General features: G+C 40.2%; 1 protein-coding gene across 1 annotated transcript in view; it reads left to right on the forward strand.

The window, feature by feature from the left end:
• Positions 1-3,000: 3,000 nt before the first annotated feature.
• The window catches only part of SLC7A1 (solute carrier family 7 member 1), a 49,183-nt gene continuing 33,797 nt past the window's right edge, over positions 3,001-18,386 (forward strand). Inside the window, exon 1 of the mRNA XM_063429495.1 lies at positions 3,001-3,277. The gene's annotated coding sequence lies outside the window, so the exon portion shown is untranslated. The remainder of the gene's footprint in view (positions 3,278-18,386) is intronic.

Raw genomic sequence — 18,386 nt, forward strand, 5'->3', positions numbered from 1 at the left:
ACGGCGGAACACATTCCGGGTCTGGACAATTCGGGCGCGGATTGGAATTCCAGACACTTAAGAGACTCTGGCGACTGGCATTTACACGCTTCAGTGTTCCAGGGCCTGGACATGTTGTGGGGAAAATTCCAGATGGATCTGTTCGCATCTCGGCTGAACACTCAACTGCCGAAGTTCTACAGTTGGAGACCGGACCCGGCGGCGGTGGCGACAGATGCCTTTCTCCAAGACTGGCCGCAGGGTCACCTGTACGCCTTTCCCCCGTTCAACATGATAGCACGCACGATCTCGAAACTGGTTCGCCACGATTGTCGTGTGGCGTTGGTCACCCCTCTCTGGAGATCTCGACCATGGTTCCCTCGCTTGATGGAGTTGTCAATAGATTTCCCTCGGTTGATACCAGTCTTCCAGGACCTCCTTCTGGATCCGGATGGGAACTCTCACGACCTGGTGATGCAACACCAGTTGCCCCTGATAGCATGGTTCCTTTCAGGGGACCTTGGGTTGTCTCAGACGTTCCGCAGACAACTCTCCTGCTCCTCGATAACGCCTGGGCCCCAGGCACACGAACAGCTTATCGAACTTCATGGAGATCGTGGTCTGGTTGGTGCATGGAACGGGCAGTGGATCCCGTATCTGCCCCTCTACATTTGATCCTGGAGTTCCTCACGTTCCTGTTTGACTCGGGCAAGGCGTACCGCACGATTAACCTATCCCGCTCGGCTATTTCGGCCGGACACAAGGGTTTGGATGGTTCCCCTGTCGGCAGACATCCTTTTGTATGTCGCCTTCTCAAGGGTATTCGCCTTGCCCGTCCTCCTCGGCCTCGTTTCTCTGCATTTTGGGATGTCAACGTGATGTTGCAGTTCCTCTCATCATGGTACCCTAACCAAGAATTGACTTTGAAACGTTTGTCATCCAAGCTGGTGATGTTACTCTGTTTGATCTCTTGCAAGAGGGTCTCTGACGTCAGGGCCCTGGATTGGGACGCCGTTGCATTCACCCCAGAAGGCGTTACTTTTGACATATCCAGGAGGACGAAATCCGCATCCAAGTCGTTTACTTACCCGAGGTTTTCTGGTTGTCCGGCACTCTGCCCAGTGGATTGCGTCAAAGTTTATCTAGATGCTACACGTTCCCTTCGCTCCGCTGATCTGCATGATTTGTTCTTATCTTTTAAGTCACCTCACCGGCCAGTTTCGACACCTACTTTGGCACGTTGGGTGCGTTGGCTATTGTCTTCTGCAGGTATAGACACCTCTGTTTTTACGCCTCATTCTGTACGGGGCGCGATGGCTTCGAAAGCATCCTCAGTCGGATGTCGTCTAGAAGACATTATGCGAGCGGCGGACTGGTCCAGAGAATCGACCTTTCGAGATTTCTATTTCAGACCTATTGAACACATCGCATCTCGAGTAGTGGCACAGCTTTGAACTTGCATAATATGAGCCTCCGTGTCTTTAATAAAATTCCCAGATTTTACTAGTAACATGACGTAAAGTCATGATTTTATTAAAGACACGGAGGCGAGTATTATTCCCGCCCACCCTCCCGGTGTGGGTTTTGGGAAAGGAGATGCTTCGGTGCTTTTCAGGTATGTTTTTCAATTAGGTCTGTATTTATTTTGTGTATTTATATCATGTATTTTATCATGTTTTGGATGATCTTGAACGTTTTTATACTGGGTCCTAATTTTTATATATTTTCTATTTCAGAATCCAGTTTTTTTATGTATGGCTCCTCACGATTATGTTTGGTAAGTCTACAGTTTTGAGTTTGGAAATTACCATATTTTTCTATCTTTTTTAGCTTGAAGTTTTCGCATTGTTTCCCGTTTCATGTTTGGATCAAGTGGGACATCGTTATCTTACCTGGTCTTCGGTTTTCGCAAGAAAGAGGGGGATTGTGGGAGACACAGGACTTATATAGCTACTTCCTCTGCTATGTGATTGGCTGCCTGTTATGCCTGAACGGTTTTTTCTTTCATTTTGACAATATTTATATTCCTCTATCTTTGCTGCTGAGGAAATAAAGAAAGAGTTATGCATAATACTCGCCTCCGTGTCTTTAATAAAATCATGACTTTACGTCATGTTACTAGTAAAATCTGGGAATTTTGGCATCAATCGTGTGCTTGAAATAATGGATTATAATACACACACCATTTTTTATTTATTATGGGCAACTGTCTGAGGCCTACTGAATATTAGGTGCCAGTTCCAAACCCCAGAGCAGGGCTTCCCAAAAGGTAGATCCGCAGATGTTGTAGAACTACAACTCACATGATGCTATGCATGCCTTTAAAATGTCAGAGCATCATGAAAGCTGTAGTTTTAAAACATCTGGGCACTCCTGAACTAGGGACCCACTAAAGAAGAACTGTGGCCCAAATATAGGTCCCAACGTGTGATATAAAGACTTAGAATCCTTCATGCTTTGGTTGAGAATACAGTTGAGAGTTTCTTCTCTGAAAAAGGAATAGCTGATAGTTGATATGGGGATTAAAAATCTTAGATCGAAATGGCAGACCTGGAATAAATATCCTAATCAGCTATAATGCAGTTCCGTTTCTGTCTGAAATCAGCAATTTCCCACCACATATCCCAGTTAGATGAATACAAGGTGTCTCTTTAACAAGGAAATGTAGCTAAGAAATATAATGTATTTAGCCCCTTAAGAACCACATAAAGTCCATGTCATGATAACCTGTCCTTAAAACGTTCCATTCCAATTTCTTATCACACTATTGTACTGTAGGGACATAATGCCTCCCAAACCTAGATAAAATGGAAACTCAATGTAACCATGAGTTCGGTATTGTCCTTGGGGGAAAGCATGAATTCTTTATATTTTACTACCAAATTCGGAAAGTCATTTCCTTGGCACGTAGTGTAAATACTGTCCCCCATGGCGGGGGAAGGCATTCACAAAACCAGAGAGACAGCTGCCATTAGCTACTTACCTCCTGCCTGACCTGCCTCTAGACAAGACTAAGTTTACATTAGCTGATACCTGCAGGACAGGTCCGTCACTCAGTGAAAGGTGACAGCTAGAGGTCTTCCTGCCGACCCAACTCACTGCAGAACGTGATCAATGCTTGGGGAATGTGGCTGATGTAACACTAGGCAGGGAGGGGCGAGAAGCAGCACGCTGCGGTTTGTCTGGAAGAGGATATTCAGTTCGCCGACAGCTCCCACCAAGCATCGTGTCCTTCACTGCCTGTGTTCACCCGGAAAAAGACATCACCGCTCAGAGCCAAGCAGGAACCGGGGATCTGGTGAGTGTCCTGCCACGTGTGTTCCATCCTGATCATCGATAGAATGTTTGCAAGCCCGACATTCCATGTGATGACAGCTGCTACAGTTCTAAATAGAATCCCACTTCTATCGTGCACGTTCTACTGCCATGGTACTGAATTGGATCCCACTTTTAGAATGCATGTCTTCTTGTCATGGTGCCGAATAGAAGACCAGTTTTAGGGTGCAGAGCTCATTGTCATGGTGCTAAATAGGGTCCCACTTTTAGGATGCAGATCCTCCTGTCATGGTGTTGAATAGGATATGGTACAGGTCCCTTTACCATGGTAATGACCCGGATCTCACATTTAAAGCTCAGATCCCCTGTCATGCTGCTGAATCGGATCCCACTTTTAGGGTGCAGATTACCCTACCATGGTGCTAAATATGGTCCCAGTTTAAGGATGCAGATCCTCCTGTCATGGTGCTAAATAGAATATTGCTGCCATGCTACACATCCCTCTACCATGGAACTAAAGAGAATCACACATTTAAAGCTCAGATCCCCCTGTCCTGGTGCTGATTATGATCCCATGTCATGATGCTGAATCAAACCCCATTCTCAGAGTGCTGATTCTTCCCTTTGTGTTTTTACCTGAGAGATAAGAGATAAGAGTAGCATCTCCATTTAATGCTCGCCTTGGGAATCGTTTAAGCAGGCATATGGCTACCGACTCAGCATCCATTTTATCCTGAGCATGCCCTTTGTCGGTTCTTATCTCAGTGAGAGCTTTCTGAAGGCAGACTCGGTGTTTTAACACTTTAAGAGACAGTTTGGATCATTATTGCACATCGCTTCTGTGGCACTAAAACGTTTAACTGACCTTTCCTCTGAAACATGCCAAATAAAGACGTGTATTCCTTTTTAATCACTTTATATTGTTATACATGCTTGCATCGTGGGTTGTGTGTGTATATTGTGACAGGGCGCGCAATGCCGGTATTCTTTTCCCGCACAGTGAGAGTATTACACATGATGCAATATTTACTGTGTGGGTGAAGGCCTCCTGGTTCCTCCCATTTCCTTTTTAGGGTGAAAGTGACAGGCAGGCCCATGCTCCCTCCCAGCTCCACAGGCCGAAGCTGCACCTCCCTGGAGTAGCTTACACGTGCTTGCTGGTTTCATTGTTTTATTGTGGCTAGCTCAGTAGCCCTTAGTTACCAAACAGTAGCCACGAGAGCCGCGTGTAGCGTTAGCTGCCTTAGGGACAACCTGTGCTCACAAATTGTGTAGGTTTCAGGGTAAATGGTATGTAAACATAAACAAGGTTATTCACTAAACTGCGAATTATCAAGGAATTTAACACCCGATTGCAAGTTTTAGGCTAAAATAGCCAAACTAGAAAATTATCTAAGGCAATTAAATGAAATACGTTTTGAATTCCCAACAGTTAGTTGCAAACAACACTGACATTAAATAATATTGGCCATTTTTAATATAGCTGACATATGACATACAATTTATAACTCCTATCACAATGCAGGAGCTAAATAATTGTGTGTGTGTGTGTATCCCGACTAAAGCATTCAGGAATCATCATTGTGCTAATGGAATCGTGGCTTGAAGGGACACTATAGGCACCCATGTCATTGAAGTGGTCAGTGCAGTGGTGTATCCTGGTTTTGTGCTGCCCTGCGGCGCGTGAGGGAGCTGAGCAGAGCGCTCAGGGGAAAGTGCTCCCTTGCCAGCGCCGCCCGCCTGGCTTGTTAGTTAGCCGCCAGGCTTACAAAACATTTGCCCTGGGCATTTGGGGGCGGCTTTTTTTGCCGCCCCCTGGAAAATGCCGCCAAGGCAAATGCCTTGTTTGCCTCGTGGCTAATACGTCCCTGGGTCAGTGTGCACTGTACCTATCCCCTTAACCCTGCAATCTAAAACACTTTGTTTCAGAGAAGCCACTAGAGGCGCTTCCTACTGCTTCACTGAGTTTAAGTTTAAGTCCGTAAACGACCCTGGACATTCTCATGCTGTGCATAAAGACATCCAGCATCTTCAAATTCCCCACATGAAAGCATTGATTCAATGTTGTTTTAAGGGGAAGGCCTAATGCACACGGCACCCACTGCGTATGCGCATTGGGCTCGCCCTGGGTGATGACATCGGAGGAGATGAAGCTAGCGCAGGGGGACTTCGGCGCTGGAATAAGGTGAGGGTTTTTACCCTTTAATTGCCATAGGGGGGCATGGGGACACTGTAGTGTTTGGAATATAGCTTTGTATTTCTAACACTATAGATGAACATTACTTTTGTGTATATTTTATGATGGACACTCACTGTTTACATATAGAGTGTGCAATAGAATTATGCTGCTACGTTTGTTCATTGAATCTCTTTTAACTCCAATTAATAGAGCTTAGTAATTCGCAGGGTTAACCTTAGTTGACTCCCTTTTGGAAAAGCCTTTTTTAAACCACCCCCTCCCTCAAATGCATGTGTAGTTTCCATCCAGCACACATAGTGACACTTGCAAAGCACTTTCCCTTAAATGGCCCTTGTATTTGTAGCACTTACTGGGGAGCTAGCAGTTGAGTCACCGGTTTTCTCTGACCTCTCTCTCTCCTGCTCTTGTCTATCACATCATACAAATTAGGGTCATTCTGACCCATCTTTTCTGCCAAACATCCCTGACATTTGAACATTCCCAGGCTTTTCTGGGCCATGAAACACCTTTTACCACTGCATGTTCCCCCACCCATTTGTATTTGTTCAGTGATTAGCTAATGTTCTGGATTTACTTTTTCCATGAACGGAGTATACGAACATTAATCTCTTTGTTTCAGAATTCTTTATAGGTCAGTGCCTGAGATTAAATAATGACATTTAGAAAGCACATATGCGTATTATAACACTTATTTATAAACTGGCAACATTTCCCATAGAGATAGATGAATGTACTGGTACTGTATCTTCATCCATTGCTGTGAGATGTAGGGAACACAATCAATATTTAAGCAAATGTTATCTATCTGTATCAATAAATGATAAAACATATAGATAGCCATAAAGCTTGAATGGAACATTGTGACTTTTTTTTAATTTATTTTTTAAACAAACTTTCATTAGAGTGCACAAGTGCTTTATGAGCATTTTATGTTTTGTTTTTTTTAAATACAAAACATTTCCATTTGTAATCCAAGAATTTTTATATTTTTGATGGTAATGCAAAGGATAAAGGGGGCGTTGCCCACCAATCTAAGGTACTTACGGGAACCTATAGAAATGTAGTGCCCTGCTCTTTAGCGATCACTCTAAATTTTGAAATACGGTTTGTATTGCTAATGTTAGAGTGTTCCTTTAAGGGAACATACAACACATGCCAAGCTGCTTCAGGTTTGAGCTCGTTTGCATCTGATTTGGGCATGGGTTTTAACTGTTCTGCATGAGAATGCTTCCTTAAAGCAGAACTATGACTTCACTGGAAATTACACCACTGATTAAATCAGGGGTGCCCAAAAGGTACATCCCCAGATGTAGTAGAACTACAACTCCATTGATGCTTTGCATGCACTTAGAATAACAAAGCATCATGGAGGCTGTAGTTTTAACCCCTTCAGGACGGAGTCAATAGTGCACGTTCTGATCAAAACAAAATGTAAACAAAAACTGGAATTTGCGCTATGTGTCTGTTCACCCGTAGTTCCCCTCTTTCAAATTATATGCACCCACACTTATTATATATCATTTTGTTCAGGAGAAACAGGGCTTTAATCTATCATTAACTATTCATATGTGGAACATAATTTATTATGAATAAAATAAAAAAAAAAGGTGAGAAAATAAGATTTTTTTTTTTATTTGTATTTCCGTCTGCCATTTTAGCTGTGAATGTCATAATACTGTTAGGTTTTACTGCAAAAAAATGTGCATATTTGTAATCAGCGATGTCTCACGAGTACAACAGTACCCCCCATTAACAGGTTTTATGGTGTTTTGGAAAATTACAGGGTCAAATATAGAACGTTCCATTTTCAAATTGAAATTTGCCAGATTAGTAATGTTACCTTTGAGACAGTGTGGTAGCCCAGGAAAGAGAATTACCCCCATAATGGCATACCATTTGAAAAATTAGACAAGCCAAGGTATTGAAAGTGGGGTATGTTTAGTCTTTTTTAGTAGCCACTTAGTCACAAACACTGGCCAAAATTTGCGTTCATATTTGTTTTTGTGTGAAAAAAGCAAAAAACTAATATTTGGCCAGTGTTTGTGACTAAGTGGCTACTAAGAAAGACTGGACATACCCCGCTTGCAATACCTCGGGTTGTCTACTTTTGCAAATGGTATGCCATCATGGGGGTAATTCTCATTCCTGGGCTACCATACGCTCTCAAAGGCAACATAACCAATCTGGCAAATTTCAATGTGAAAAAAATGAAATGCAAGCCTTATATGTGACTCTCTAACTTTCCAAAACACCATAAAACCTGTACATGGGGGGTACTGTTATTCTCGGGAGACTTCACTAAACACAAATATTAGTGTTTTAAAACCGTAAAACATATTACAACAATAATATAGACCATAAAAGTGCCGTTCGCTTGTAAAAAATGCAAAAAACTTCACTTTTACTTAAAATATCATTGTTGTAATACAATTTACCAGTTTGAAACACTAATATTTGAGTTCAGTGAAGTCTCCCGAGTAAAACAGTACCCCCTATGTACAGGTTTTATGGTGTCTTGGAGAGTTACAGGGTCAAATATAGTGCTTGCGAATTAAATTCTCTGCACTTTCTCCCTGTGTTGTCAGGCATGTCAATCAAATTTTAATTAATCAAATCACATAATTACGTTAAAAGATTATTTAAATATACACGTAGAATTTTAATATATATGCATTTATAGGTATTTAAATTATACGTGTATACTAATGTAATCTTTTCTGTAATTATATGTATTTATCTATATATATATTTGCGGTTATTTGTATTTTATACAACGATAGATATATATAGAATGTCATTCTAAGTGTATTTTGTTACCGATATATATATATTAATAACAAAATACAGTTAGAATGAAATTACATAAGTATATATAATTTATATTAAATTTTGTTTCAATATTTTATTTATTTATTTTATTATTTTATTTATTTATTATTTTAATTATACGTATTTATATATAATATATATATGTACATCTATTATATATATAATATATATACATATTATATATATGTAACGTCATTCTAAGTGTATTTTAATATTAATTTATATACTTATATTAATATTAAAATACACGTTGCATGACGTTACATATATATAATATGTATATATATTATATATATAATATATATACATATTATATATATATTAAAATATATTTAATTTATTTTTAAACATGTTTATTTTATTTTTTTTACACCTCCTACCAGCAGGGGGACTGTCTGATATTTCAAACAGTCCCCCTGCTGGCATATCCATAGCCAGCTATAGGGGGCCATGTGATCGCTCTTTGAGAGCGATCACATGGCCCCCGGGGGCCTCATTTGCCGGAGGGGGGCTGCCTGGGCTCTCAGGCAGCCCCCCAGAAGAGGATCGCGGCGGAGGTGAGTAGTTGCTGGCTCCTGGGGGCTTAAACCGTTACGGCGTTCCATGCCGCCGCAACGGCTTTAAAGCCCATTTAAAGCGCGACGGCATGGAACGCCGTAACGGCGTTAAGGGGTTAAAGAATCTGGAGATGTACCTTTTAGGCACTCCTGGATTAAATCATTAAGAAGTCGCCTACAAACTGTGTTAACCTTGTTAATGTGATGCTCCTTTTTCTTTTAAAGGAAAGGGCACTATTTCGGACGATGTTTAACAGGGAGCTAAGAAGTTTCAGTATAGAAATATAGAATAGAAATCATTATTATTATTATTTTCTGCTAAATACAAGGGATTGGTACACATAGAAATCCTGGGAAGTGACAGCTCTCTTGTAATTTTATCAGTGAACTAGTTCAGAAGAAGAGTGCTTTGGAGTTGCTATACAAAGCTTTGACTCTGACTTTTCAATTTATGGCTCCAGTACCCCAAAATTGCTTTTAACCCCCGGGCTTCACAAATTTGCTTAGAATATAGGAGCCAGCTAAAAAAGTTAGGAGCCAGTAATTTTCAACGAGAAAGTGCAATTCTTAAAGGGACACTATAGTCACCAGAACCACTACAGATTTCAGCGAAAAGGCAGAGTTTACATTGCTGCTAACTAACACCTCTAATGACATTCACTCAGACGGTCACTAGAGAGTCCTGGGTCACTGCTGCACCACGTGCAGCACCTAGTTTCAGTGTCTCCAAGCTCTGCATGGAGGCGCTGAATGTTCCTCTTAGAGATTGGTTAACGTAATGCATCTCTATGAGGAGATGCGGATTGGTACATCCTCCCAATGCTTTCCTAAGGGATAGCATTGCCTTAGCTGAGATCATAAAGATTGATCATCTCAGCCATGGCAAAACTGGCACGGTGTGGAAAAATGGTAAGAAAGGTGAGTAAAAAACACCTTCTTCATGCGATTTGAGGGGGCAGGTACCTAAACGCGCACGCACACACTGACTGGCTCTCACACACACACACACACTCTGACAGGCTCACATACACACTCATGCTGACAACAGACTTGCACGCACACAGTCTGACAGGCTCTCACAAACACACACAGTCTGACAGGCTCTCTCACAAACACACACAGTCTGACAGGCTCACACACAGACACTCTTGAGAGACTCACACATTTTTGTTTGAATTGAAACCCACTCAGCCTCCCTACCTTTGGGAGAGCTGAGTGAGTCTTTCCTGGGGTCCAGTGGGGCTGCACTCTTCCTGTGTCCAAAGGAGCAGTACCCTGCCTGTAGCTCCTCTCTGCTCTCTCGCGCTCTGTAATGATACCGGGGCCGAAATGACGTCATATTCAGGCTCCTGATATCATTACACAGCGCGAGGGAGCAGAGAGCAGATGCAAACAGAGCACTGCTCACTCACGTGCTGCCCATAATGCTCAGGCGGCCGCCTCCATATACCCACGGGCGGGCGGCATCCTCCATGTACCCGTGGGCGGCCGCCTCCATGTACCCGCAGGGGGCATCAAAGCTCCCTCCCACACTAACTAGAGAGCTGGCAAATCCCAGACGCCAGGGCAATCTGGCGCCTTTCCATTCATTTTATCTTCCGTATAGTAAAAATAGAGGTGTGTTGCCCTGTGACATTAGTGATGCCTAGAGATGTCAAATTTCCAGAAATTTTAACCTGTTTTGTTCTGGAAAAAGTTGAAATTGTCAGACTAATTTTCTAAAATACAAAATGCAATAGTTTTTAAAAACTGAAAATCATTTTGTTACACTGGGAACATAGCATGCAGTGTATATAAAAGTATTATGCTTGAAATAAACGTACAGCTTATTCAGCAAATAAAAAAACAAAATTAGCTTTTTGACACTTTCTTTTTTGTTACAAATGGAACAACATGGTCTGTACGTGTTAAGAACATTTTAACTATACAGTAGAACAGGCAACCACATGAAGAAACTATCAACATAACAAAAACAAAAGATCTCCTCTAAACCTCCTTGGGTGTTTTTTTGTGACCTGTGACCGTTAAATGGATCTGTATACTAATCTGTATGAGCTTTGGTTGCGATGCAATAATCATATCTGCTAATTTCACTTTTATCAGAATGGAGAGAAACAGAGGAAAACAATGCCAGGTGGCAATGTTGTTTTAAAAGTGAATTGATTATGAAAAGAAAAACAAACAAACAAACCATATTAGGGCTTCTTTTCAATTCATTACTAAATTTTAGTGAATTGAAAAGTAAATTAATTTTTTTGTCAAAATCAGCTTTTTGTCAAAAACTATATGAAGCTTGTGAGTTTAGTGGTGAAAACTGTATATTTCTATGCTTAGTCAGCTGGTGCTTTATATTCCCCTAACTAATTTCTTATTTTCTATATAACCTTCATTTAATTCACATTTATTTTGTTTCTATAGGCTAATATTACAACACTTTTTTGTTTGTCTACTAAAAAATCCATTTCAGTAACGGACGGTTTCTATAAGTGTAAACCATTCTCTTGATATTGTCTTTATAAAATAAACATGAGCACTTGAACTCACTATTTCGTTTACAGTAAATCTTGGCTTTCACAAATGCATTGAGACTAGAAAAATGCAGTTTCATCTTGACTAGTCTATAATTTGTTTATTGAACAATTTAAAAAATTTTTTTTTTTAAACATAGGGTTTTGTGTCTGATGATGCAAAAAAAAGCACAAGGCCTCCATTTTATTGTCCGTTTAACATAAGTAAGGTTTATTGAATTATGTACAGCTGGTGTGTTTCGTCTGAGACACACTCCTTGCTTTATTCCTATGATGTTTAATGGGGATGTTGTACAATGGTAATTTTTAAAGTCTGCCTCATGTATATTCACTGTATATACAAACACACAATGTATACTTACTGTTTTATATGTATATATATATTTGCATTCTTCTTTTCATATCAAGAACTCGAAATAGAATGTTTGGTTTCTAGTTCAAAGACCAGGAGGTTGTTGTTCAAAAACTTATATTATCCATTTCCATTAGATTCAGTTGTTTTCTTAAAAATGAATATTTAAGTAACACTTTAAACACCATAACTACTACAGCCCTATGTGATAGTTCTGATGCCCTCCCAGACTAGTTTTTCAACCACTTAATTCAGTGAAGACTTCTGGCAGGAGACACCCCACATGGTGGCAATCTAAAAATGGTTGGACATATTACTATGGGAAGGTGCCAGGGCATGTTTGGCACTTTAACCACTAAATTTCACTGTAGTGGTTTTGGTGCTTGGAGTTTTCTTTGTAAAGATTTAGCAATTGCCATCACAATTCAGTTCTGTCAAGGTACACATTGTGTCGACTAGGAGAAGCAGGAATATTGGTTCTGTGTGTCCTTCCCTATGTACTACATAACGGAACACAAAACACTTTATGAGAGTTAGTAACAGGTAGCCAATATGTAGGCTATTATTTCTGAGTTGGAGCTAAATACAATGGTGTAGACAAACACTTGCTTATTAAATACAAAATAACAAAAAAAAATTTACACTTGCTGGGAGCGTTTCCAGACCTTCTACAAAAAGACATATTATTTAAAGTGACACTATAGTGCCAGGAATGCAAAGCTGTATTCCTTGCACTATAGCTCCCTTTGCCTCCCTCAATAAGCTGAAGTGGTCTGTGTACCTATAGTGTCCATTCAAGTTGCTTGGAGTTACCCTTTAACTTAAAGGGACACTCCGGACACCAACCTACATTAAGGCATTTGGCCCTTCATTTGCATGCCCAAATCTTTATAGTTTTTTGCATGAAATAAATGAATGCTTTGCATAACCCACCACAAGCCTTTCTCTTTAGCCGCACCACCTCACTCTAGAAAAGACTTCCTTATCAAAGTTATGCACACAGCTCAGCCACTGACAGCACTGAATGATCTGAACAACAAAACATCCTGCATTAGATGTATGGACACCCAGGGAGGCATATAGTAAGAATAGCACTACACGTTTGTAGTTTCTCTGTCTGCGACCAGGTGGTGTATTAACCCCTTAACGCCGTTACGGCGTTCTATGCCGTCCCCATTTAAATGGGCTTTAAATTGCGGCGGTATAGAACACCGTAACGGCTTTGGGCTCCAGGAGGTAATATTTACTTACCTCCGCCGCGATCCTCTTCGGCAGGACTGCCTGACAGCCCAGGCAGCCCTCCCCCGGCAAATCAGGCCACCGGGGGCAATGTGATCGCTCTCAAAGAGTGATCACATGGCCCCCTATAGCTGGCTGTGGATCTGCCTGCAAGGGGACTGTCTGAAATGTCAGACAGTCCCCCTGCTTGTGGGAAGAATAAAAAAAAATAAAAAAAAATTAAACATGTTAAAATAAATTAAAAGTATTTATATATATATATATATGTAACGTCATACATAGTGTATTTTAATGTTAATATAAGTACATATATTAGTATTAAAATACATTTAGAATTAAGTTACATATATAAGATATCTATATAATATATATAATACATATATATATATATATTTTATATTTATATATACACGTATAATTACAAGAATAAATAAATACAATAATAAAATATTTTTTAAAATTAAAATAAATTATATATACATATGTAAATTCATTCTAACTGTATTTTGTTCTAAGTATATATATATATATATATATTGGTAACAAAATACAAATAACCGCAAATATATATATATATAATTACATAAATGATTACATAAGTACACATGTAGAATTTAAATACATATATATGTATATATTAAAATTCTACGTGTATATTTAAGTAATCTTTTAACATAATTATGTGATTTAATTAATAAAAATGTGATTGACATGCCTGACAACCCAGGCAGAAAGTGCTGAGAATGTAATTCGCAAGCACTATATTTAACCCTGTTACTTTCCAAGACACCATAAAACCTGTACATGGGAGGGTACTGTTTTACTCGGGAGACTTCGCTGAACAAAAATATTAGTGTTTCAAAATGATAAATTGTATTACAGCGATGATATTTTCAGTAAAAGTGACGTTTTTTGCATTTTTCACACACAAACTGCACTTTCACTTTCAATATTATTGTTGTAATATGTTTTACTGGTTTGAAACACTTATGTTTGTGTTCAGTGAAGTTTCCCAAGTATAACAGTACCCCCCATGTACAGGTTTTATGGTGTTTTGGAAAGTTAGAGAATCAAATATAAGGCTTGCATTTCATTTCTTTCACATTGAAATTTGCCAGTTTGGTAATGTTGCCTTTGAGACCGTATGGAAGCCCAGGAATGAGAATTACCCCCATGATGGCATACAATTTGCAATAGTAAACAACCCAAGGTATTGCAAATGTGGTATGACCAGTAATTTTTAGTAGCCACTTGGTCACAAATACTGTCCAAATATCATTTTTTTGCTTTTTTCACACAAAAATAAATATGAACACTTACTTTGGCCAGTGTTTGTGACTAAGTGGCTACTAAAAAAGACTGGACATACCCCACTTGCAATACCTCGAGTTGTGCAATTTTGCAAATGGTATGCCATCATGGGGGTAATTATCATTCCTGGGCTACCACATGGTCTCAAAGGTAACATTACTAATCTGGCAAATTTTAATGTGAAAAAAATGCAAAATGGAATGTGCTATATTTGTCCCTGTAACTTTCCAAAACACCGTAAAACCTGCTAATGGGGGTACTGTTTTACTCGTGAGACATTGCTGAATACAAATATGCACATTTTATTGCAGTAAAAGCGAACAGTATCATGACATTTACAGCTAAAATGTCAGGCAGAACTACAAATTTTAATTTCTCACCGTTCTTATTTTATTTTATTCATAATAAGTTATGTTTTTTTATATATGAATAGTTCATGAGAAATGAAAGCCCTGTTTCTCCTGAACAAAATGATATATAATAAGTGTGGGTGCACTTAATATGAAAGAGGTGAATTACGGTTGAACAGACATATAGCGCAAATTCCAGGTTTTGTTTACATTTTGTTTTGATCAGAACGTGTCCTATTGACTCCGTCCTGAAGGGGTTAAAAGCAGCTCACTCAGGGCTGTTGGGGCTATGACTGTGTACATACATTTGACAAGGAAGTATTTTGGTATAAGGGGCGTGGCCAATGAGGCAGGATTATGGTGCAACATTTTGCAAATCATTTATTTATTTTTTGTGCAAAAATTGTAAAGATTTGAGCATGTAAAAAATACAGCATACTAAATCCCCATCTGTCAAATGCATTAAGGTTGTATTGGTGCCAGGAGTGTCCCTTTAACCCCTTAAGGACACATGACGTGTGTGACACGTCATGATTCCATTTTATTCCAGAAGTTTGGTCCTTAAGGGGTTAAACATGAAGTGTGGTGTGTAGGAATGATTCTTTTATATACAATATGTGATCAACGGCCATCAAAGACTCTCTTAACTCATTGGATCCCAGTGTTCCACTCCGACTCCAGCAGCATAAGTTCTGCCTTGATTCCTGATACCCAGATTATAGATGTCACCTTATTATAGTGTTAGTTTGTCCAGATTTCACAAATCAGCCCTCACTGAATGGATGGTGTGTGTTTGATGACCTTATGTAAAGTAGTATTGGTAAACCACAGGTGTATATTAGAATTCATTTCTGTGTAGCTTTCTTGTTTGAATTCACTGAGCCTTTATTGACATTTCATATAACTGCATGTGTGACCAGAATATGTCCTGTTTCAACTTTAGGATGTTTTATGTTGCGTCATCTACTACTGAACAGTTTCTTTGTGCCACTGCTGGGTTGTCAGTTGCTACATATGCTCAAATACAGCATAGTAACTTACAATTAAAGGATCACTATAGTGCCAGGAAAACAAACTTGTTTTCCTGGAACGATATAGTCCTTAGGTCCCCCCCACCCTCATGGTCCCCCTCCCGCTGGGCTGGGCTGAAGGGGTTAAAACCCCTTCAGCCACTTACCTTAATCCAGCGCCGGGCTCCCTCGGCGCTGGTTACCTCTCCTCCCCCCTCCGACGTCAGCTCCTGAGTGGAGTCGAATGTGCATTCAAACTGCCTACTGGAAAGCATTACTCAATGCTTTTCTATGGACGCTCTGCATGCTCCATGCGATTTTCGCATCCAGTGTCGCGGAAGCGCCTCTTGCAGCTGTCAGGAAGACAGCCACTAGAGGCTGGATTAACCTGCAATGTAAACATAGCAGTTTCTCTGAAACGTTCTCTGGACGTTCCTAAGAAGTTCCTTAGCTTTCCTGAGCCTTGCCCTGGCGATGCAGCGAGCTGCTGTGGTTATGGTGCTTGGAGTGTTCCTTTAAACTACTGTAAACTCATGTTATTCTCACCCAAATATTGGCCAGGACTGGTGAAAATTTAGTCCAAGAGGAATATATGTTGCCAATAGTAATGTAATCTTGTAGAGTAATTGAGAAGTCTCACTTAAAAATAGTTGTGAGCGTTAATGTGTAAGGAACGTGCATATACTTTGAGGGTCAAGCAGATGATGTCTTTGGCGATATTATTCTTTCTGTGTTTATTGTTCTTGATAACGCCGTTGCTTTCACTGCAGATCTCAAGGTTTGTTTTACATTTTATTTTTGTTCCTTCTCCTGACAGCAGGCACCTGTGTGTTCCAACCCTAGAGTCAAGATAAAGATCCCCTGGAAGTTCACTTTAACACTTTGAGTGTACAGTGTGTTTTGCAATGCATTGGCACAACTCTGGCGCTTAACAGGTTAAACAGTGTAAAATGAGCACCATAGGTTCTCTCCTGGGCTCCACCATTTTTTTCTAGACACACAACCCTTCTCGTGCTGATAGAAAATACATGAAAAGTGCTACCAGTGCCGTGTAGTACACAGATATATTTATGCTGACCACAAAAAAGCATTTTTAATAGGCTGTCTATAAGCAGGAAAAAGTGATACATGTCCAGAAAAACATGGTAGATTTGGCAACTTCTGTACTAGATTCTCAATGTAAATGTGCAGAAGGTTTGCACATGTATAGGATTTCATTTTACGACATTTTAATTTTGAATTACATTTCCGGTCTGTCCTAAGTTCTCCCTTAGATTGCAATGTAAAAAGGAATGTAGGTGAGTTGAGATGCTCACACATTCTAAACATTTAAGGCTAATCTTATTTCTACCAGTCACAAACCATTAACATTTAAAGGAGCACTCTAACGTTAAAATACAAGCATGCATTTTAACGTTGTAGTGTTCTTTTGCCTGTTAAGGGGTCCATAGTGTTAGGAATACAACGTTTTATTTGTGATACTATAGTGCCCTCTCGTCCCTCCTTCGCCCAGGCAGGTAAAGGATTAAAAAACAAAAACAAACTTTAATTACCTGATTCCATCGCCGATGTCCCTTGGAGCTGGGTTAACGCTTTGCCTCCTCTGCATCATTCGGCAGGAGGGACCTAATGCGCATGCGCTGCGAGCTGTTTAGGGTCTCCCCAAAGGAAATCATTGAATCAATGGTATGGAAATGTCATTGACGCTGGATGTCCTCGTGCAGATTGATGATGGTCTTGGCTAATCCAATGCTTCCTCATAGGAGCTACTGCACAGGAACAGCAGTCGGCATCTCCTCAATGCAGAGAGTTAAAATGGCGGCTGTCAGACCTGCAGGGACCACACTAGAAAGCACCTACGGTGACAGTGTTTACACCTGAGAGACTGAAAGGATCGTCTCTTTAAAGGGACACTCCAGGCACCCAGACCACTTCTGCCCATTGGAGTGGTCTGGGTGCCAACTCCCACAACCCTTAACCCTACAAGTGTAATTATTGCAGTTTTCTATCAGACAGCCACTAGAGGGACTTCCGTGTTCTTAGAACACGAAAAGTGCTTTAAAACAACGTCGCCGAAATCCCCAAAGGAAAGCATTGTATAATGCTTTCCTATGGGAGGTCTAATGTGCGTGCTCGGCCATTGCCGTATTAGGTCCCCCCCGGCGGCTGACGTCGGCGGGGGAGGAGAGTAGGCCGAGCCTGACCCAGTGCGAGGGACATCACCGCTGGACTCTGGTAAGTCTCTGAAGGGGTTTTAACCCCTTCAGCAACTTGGGATGAGGGGTGGGAGGGAGAGGGGCACTAGAGGGTCCTGCAGTGCCAGGAAAACAAATATGTTTTCTTGGCCCTGGAAAATCCCTTTAAGCAGCAGAACCTACAGCTTTATGTTTTTGTTTTGGTGCAGTGTCCCTTTTAAAAAGACAATTTTAGCACCATAACCACTAAGTGTTTTATTTTGCCAGAATAAATAGACTGTATTTTGTAGGCTTTTATTTTACGTACGGCATACTATGACTGATATAGTCGTCACAGTTTTGATATTCATGAAATCTAGAGAAATATCTTAATTTTCGTAAAAAGGTTGGGCTAACAAAACAAATTATTGAAGGAAGTTTCAGTCTTGGCACCATGGTTTAAATGTTTTTTTAATTTATTTATTTTTTATTGTTATGAGGTTGGAACAACTGTAGCTGGATTAGAGTAGCATGATAATCGGATTCTGGGCAGACATTAATAGCTATGATGAACTTCACAA

The sequence above is a fragment of the Pelobates fuscus genome, chromosome 1 (genome assembly GCF_036172605.1).
Source record: "Pelobates fuscus isolate aPelFus1 chromosome 1, aPelFus1.pri, whole genome shotgun sequence".
Lineage (NCBI taxonomy): Eukaryota > Metazoa > Chordata > Amphibia > Anura > Pelobatidae > Pelobates > Pelobates fuscus.